At 36.1% G+C, this 5,751-nt stretch overlaps 1 protein-coding gene across 7 annotated transcripts in view; it reads left to right on the plus strand.

Annotated features, from left to right (window-relative positions):
- Positions 1 to 1,020: 1,020 nt before the first annotated feature.
- LOC132068802 (methyl-CpG-binding domain-containing protein 2-like) overlaps positions 1,021 to 5,751 on the plus strand; it is a 17,285-nt gene continuing 12,554 nt past the window's right edge. Inside the window, exons 1-2 of one of the 7 annotated variants that reach the window (XM_059462537.1) lie at positions 1,021 to 1,284; positions 2,684 to 2,758. The gene's annotated coding sequence lies outside the window, so the exon portion shown is untranslated. Of the gene's footprint in view, positions 1,285 to 2,683; positions 2,886 to 5,751 lie in introns of those variants that run through there. The other 6 variants (XM_059462534.1, XM_059462531.1, XM_059462533.1 and 3 more) reach the window with 6 other exon arrangements.

Consider the following 5,751-nt stretch of genomic DNA (forward strand, 5'->3'; position numbering starts at 1 on the left):
TAAAAGATAATAAAAATGCGCGAAGTATTGCTTGTTATATAAAATTACAAAATTTGGAGTTTCAGACAAAACTGCCCTTGGCAGCCCAGAAGTGCGAGGTCGCACACGTCCTCTGTGGTGTCACGTACAAAGTTGTATAGCCTCTATAGGGTCGCAGACATCTCTGTGGGATTACAAACATTCTCTGTGGGCTCTCAGACATCTCTTTGAGCTCGCCGAGATAAACCTCTGTTGGATGCAGAGGTTTAGCTGAGACGTCTCAAACTTCATAATTTTCAAATTTGAGCCTGATTTTGTCATTTTATTTCTTTTTTCGCTTCTTATGCGTTTATTAATCCACACACCCGAAACACGATGAATTTCCTAAGAGCACAAATACATACTAAAAGAACTACAAAAGCGTAAGTAAACGACGCTGAATAAGTGATAAAATCACCACTTATCAAGCTACGTTTGAGTTAAACTTGGAGCTTGAAGTATTCTTTTATTTCTCAACGGTGAAATAAGACCAAGTTCATGAGCTTATTGTCTAAGGCTGGCACAAGTTGATCAGACCCTTTCCCCTAGTATGGCGATGGCGATATGAGGGCGGAAAAAGAAAAGAGAGGGATGAGAGTTCTCTCGCTTTTGGCATAGCGGTCCCCCAATGGGAGGCTTGTCCGAACGGGCTATTAGCTCAGTGGTACAACGGACCCCTTATAATTGAGTTATTGTGCCGGGTTGGAGGGCTCTCAGCCACATGAATGGTCAATATATAACAACATCAAGAGCATATTATTTGGTCAGTATAATCTGTGTACCCTAGATCTTCAAATATAAATTCAATCGTTATTCTAAGTCAATGATTTAGAGGTAAACATTACCCCTGTGTAAATTTTGAAATTAAATTTATCTCGTATATAATTCGGGATATCCTAATTTTGAACCAAATGACAACGACCCCCCGGTATTGTGAATCCCAGTGGTAAAATTGTAAAAAGACATTTATTAATTCTTTCTCATTTAGTTTAGCAATAAAAAATTAAAAATTGTTCTTACTCTGTGACAGCAGAGCAACAAATCCAATATTAAATTCAGCTGAGTTCTTCATCTTTGCCTTGTCTCTCACTTCCCAAGAAAAACAAAGATATTGCACACTAGTCTTCTAATCTGTATGTAGATGCGTGCATACACATACATATTTGGCTAGGTATATATTTTCTTACATACAACTCTAAGGGAATTTAGCCAAACCATTGATTCTTGGATGATGCTGGCTTAGGTCTCTTTTGTTTCTTGATTTGGGTATTTCTTTTTTTCTCTCTGCTTTTAGGTTTATGCAAATATACATGTTACTTTTTTTACTTTTTTTATTTTTCTGTATGTGTGTGCAAATATACAGAATGCATGTGGATCTGCTTAATTTTCTGGATAGGTTTTGTGGTAGATTTAATTATGTAAAATGGGTTTCAATCTGTGTCATCTGTGCTAGATTTTTTTTATTAAGAGGAATGGGGTTTTGAAAAGAATTGAATTTACTGATTTGAGGCAATTTTTTTAGTTTTAGTTTTCTTTTCTTTCGAGCAGAGGGTCTATCGGAAACAACTTCTCTACCCCACAAAGGTAGGGTAAGGTCTGCGTACATCCTAACCTCCATAGACCCCACTTGTGGGACTACACTGAGTATGTTGTTGTTGTTGAGGCAAGTTTTTAGTTTGCTTGTTATTGTTTTATCATACTTTTATGTTTTGTTCTTTTCAACGTGAATTTTGCTTCTCTCTTTTTCTTTTGATTTTCCCTGTGATTCAGCCAATTTTCTTTTTATTTGGAGAAGTGGTTGTACTTTGAATGCACATCGGGCGTAGAAAACTAGGGTTTTGTTTTCAATTTAGGGTTCAATGAAAGTAGGCGGTTATTAATTGAATCTTGAGTTTGCAGTCACTTAATTGTTATGTTGCTCAGACTCTTCGAGAATGTTGCCTGGTGCGTGTCGGATACGTGCAGTTTTGGAGGATCCGACACGGATGCGGCACATCGCGTGTGAAATTAGGGTTTTGTTTTCAATTTAGTGTTCAGTAAAAGTATGTGGTTATTAATGGAATCTTGGGTTTGCAGTTACTTAATTGTTATGTTGCTCAGACTCTTCGAAAATGTCGCCGGGTGCGTGTCGGATACGTGCATTTTTGGAGGATCCGACACGGATGCGGCACATCGCGTGTGAAAAAAGGGTTTGTTTTAATTTAGCGTTCAGTAAAAGTATGTGGTTATTAAAGGAATCTTGAGTTTGCAGTCACTTAATTGCGATGTTGTTTAGACTCTTCAAAAATGACGCGGGGTGCGTGTAGGATACTCCGAAAATAGTGCATTTTTTTGGAGGATCCGACACAGATGCGACTATTTTTGGAGAGTCCAAATAACGGCTTAATTGGTTTGTTTAAAAGTAGGTGGTTATTAGTGGAATCTTGAGTTTGCAATCGCTAAATTGCTATGTTGCTTAGACTCTTCGAAAATGCCGCGGGTGCGTGTCGGATACTCCAAAAAATATTGCATTTTTGGAGGATCCAACACGAATGCGACAATTTTTTTTGGGGAGTCCGAACAACGTAGCTTAATTGGTTTGTTTTTTGTGTTGTGAATTTATGTAACCGAGCACAACTAGTTTGTGACTAAGGCGTAGTTGTTGTTGTTCTGCTTTGTTTTTAAGGTGCTCGACTATTGTGCATGCAGCAGTGTGATGGCATTCACTAGTACTGATAAAAACAGACTGGCAGATACAGTGGTATGTAGTTATTCTGCTCCGAATCTATGGAAAACCCTGTTATTCCATTGGTAGCCATCTGAACTAGTTGTTGAACCAACAACATATTCACCTAGTTCATATGACCTTAGCTTGCTGAGAGGCTTAGGTCAGTCTGATTTATTGTTGACCTATTCCCTCGGCCTGCATATAACTTGTTTTTTTGTCTTATCCGGGCTTTACTTCTATAACAGTTACTTTTCTTACTGTTTTGTTGAAAGGAGGAGCTGTAGATTAGTACTCTTAAGCAAAAATTATAAACAGAAATTGGAACCTGAAATAGCTCAGCTGGCACATTGAAACCTTGTGCTGTGTGGTTGTTGAACCTATGTCCTGTAAAGCCGCTATAATCAAACTAGTATAGCAACTCTGGGTAATTCTTCAACTAGGGAAGGCACTTTTACTTGGGGATGTCTTGTCCACTACTCCACTTACATTTGTCAGGTGTTTAGCGAGATCTAGACGTTAAATCCCCTATCTGCAGCCACAGGGATATGTTAAGAATAAAGTAGTATATAGATGATCAACATCTATCAAAAGAAAAAGAAAAAAAAACTCACTTCTGGACTTGCTCTGGGTCATGTGTAACATGCCCAATTCCGCAAATTTTGGTTTTCCGTAAGATAATCTTTCCTAATTTAGTACTCCCTCTATCCCAATTTGTGTGAAACACTTGCCTTTTCAGTCTGTCCCAAAAAGAATGTCACCTTTCTACGTTTAGAAACAATTCTAACTTTATGAGATGATCGGCAACCACACATTTATCTAAGGCTTATTTTGGACCACAAATTTCAAAAGTCTTCCTTTCTTTTTTAAATTCCGTGCCTAGTCAAATGGTGCCACATAAATTGGGACGGAGGGAGTGATTTGAAACATCCTGCTATAGTAAGGCTAGTTACTTCGTTTCTTCTATCTCCTAATGAGGCAAGTTTTATCAAAGCGTCACATTTGGAAGAAATTCCAACTTTTACTTAAAACACTGAGGGTTTTACAATATTCAAGAATTGCTTGAGTATAAGAATTCCATTGTCGCTTTTGTGACGATAAATGTTGTATGACATGCTTGGATTTTAGCTACATTGTTTGTTAATAGAACTACTTGCAGGTTCCATAAAGTTGAGGCTAACGTATATGGTTAGATTGTTTTCTTTTGAGGTCCTTGTTTTCTTTTGAGGTCCTTTCTCTTATCAGTTTTGAAAAATTGGGTCGAACAATAACGTGGTATTAGTCAAGCTGTTTACTTTCTTTTTTGGATGAAAAAGTAAGAATAAAAAGTAAGCAACCATAACTAATACCTTGTTAGTCATTGCTTCTTACTTATGCTGTTGGACAAGTGATTGGCTGATGGATCAGATGAAGTATATTTAAGAATGGCAAACAGATTGTTGTTAGAGTGCTTTAACTTTGAATAGCATGTCAGTGATAGTTGTATCATTGATACTTCCCTACTTCCAAAATTTTCGGGAAATGGAATATATGTAAAAAGATTCAACGATATACCCAAAATTGCGACTTTATAAGCTATGCGAAAAGGAAACAGTTCACCAATTGCATAACAATCCTTTGTTGTTTGTAGCGCGTGACATCACGTCTTATGAACAATCGTAGTACAATCCCTCAACAACAACATCATACCCAGTGTAATCCCACAAGTGGGGTCGGGGGAGGGTAGGATGTACGCAGATCTAACTCCTACCTTTGTGGGATAGAGAGGCTGTTTCCGGTAGACCCTCGGTTTATTATAGAACTTATGAATAATGATTCAAAATAAACATACAAGATCAAATAATAGAAGAACTTCAAATTTAATAAATAAATTTACAGACAAGTTACTGAAAAGAGAGGATAGAGCTGCACATATTTCTCTGTTCGGATATCTAGAGAATCGAGAGAGGTTTGCTTGTTCACAATACACGGTAGCAGTAAATGCGGTGATAGTAACTGCTAAAAATATAAGAAAATAAATTTAACATACGTCAATTGGTGCTTCATCTGAAAACGTTCAGAGACGATGTGAACCATTTATTAGTGCATCTGTAAAATTACAAAACCACATATAGTGCTCCTATAGTAAGTATCCACAGATTCAGGCCACCTTTAAATAATGTCCGTGTTCTTAAAATATTTTTTATATTTTGTCCCTATAGTAAGTAGTTTTTTACTATTTCTCCTTCGCATCCAACATCTTTCATGTGTTGCTTGACTAATATTTGGAGATCTTACCTTGGTCAAAATATTCATCTATTCATCTGCCGAATTGGTTGTCAGTCTCCATTTTCTCAACTTTGTCCATGAGGAGTTAGAATAGTATGACCCCATAGGTGAAGACATCACGTGCATTTGACCCAAAAGAAAGTAATGTTTGTGAGGAAGAAAATAATTAAGTATTTTTCACAATAAGGGCGTGTGGCCTAAAACCAAATTTTAATTCAAGGCCTTAAGTATATACACATACAAAATAAGTTTTAATGATTTCATACTTGTTTTTTTAGTGTAGTATTCTCAAAAGCCATAAAATCTTTTACCAAATTTTAATTCAAGGCTTTAGGTATATACACATACAAAATAAGTTTTAATGGTTTCATATACTCGTTGTTTTAGTGTAGTGTTCTTAAAAGACATAAAATCTTTTAGTTCACGTAGTAATATTATTGTTTATAATAGTAGGGAGTAATTTAAGTTAATAAGATATTAAACATGTGTTTTCAATACAATTTCTTGGATGTTGTTGTAAAAACTTTATTTATTAATAGGAAGATTCGGGTAGTTTAGTTTAAAGTTTTAACATATTTCTGTTAAAAAATTAGGTAGTTTCTAGACTCTTATATTCATTTTGCTTCCACCGTATGCCGTTAACACATTACTTTAATAAGAAGAACCTTAGACACTAGAATTTAGAAGAGTTGTTTGCAGGGTTAGGGTTAGTGACCAGAACTCAGATTCAATTGGTTGATGACCAATAAAAACCTCCTAAA

This window comes from Lycium ferocissimum, chromosome 8 (genome assembly GCF_029784015.1).
Source record: "Lycium ferocissimum isolate CSIRO_LF1 chromosome 8, AGI_CSIRO_Lferr_CH_V1, whole genome shotgun sequence".
In the NCBI taxonomy this organism is placed as follows: Eukaryota; Viridiplantae; Streptophyta; class Magnoliopsida; order Solanales; family Solanaceae; genus Lycium; species Lycium ferocissimum.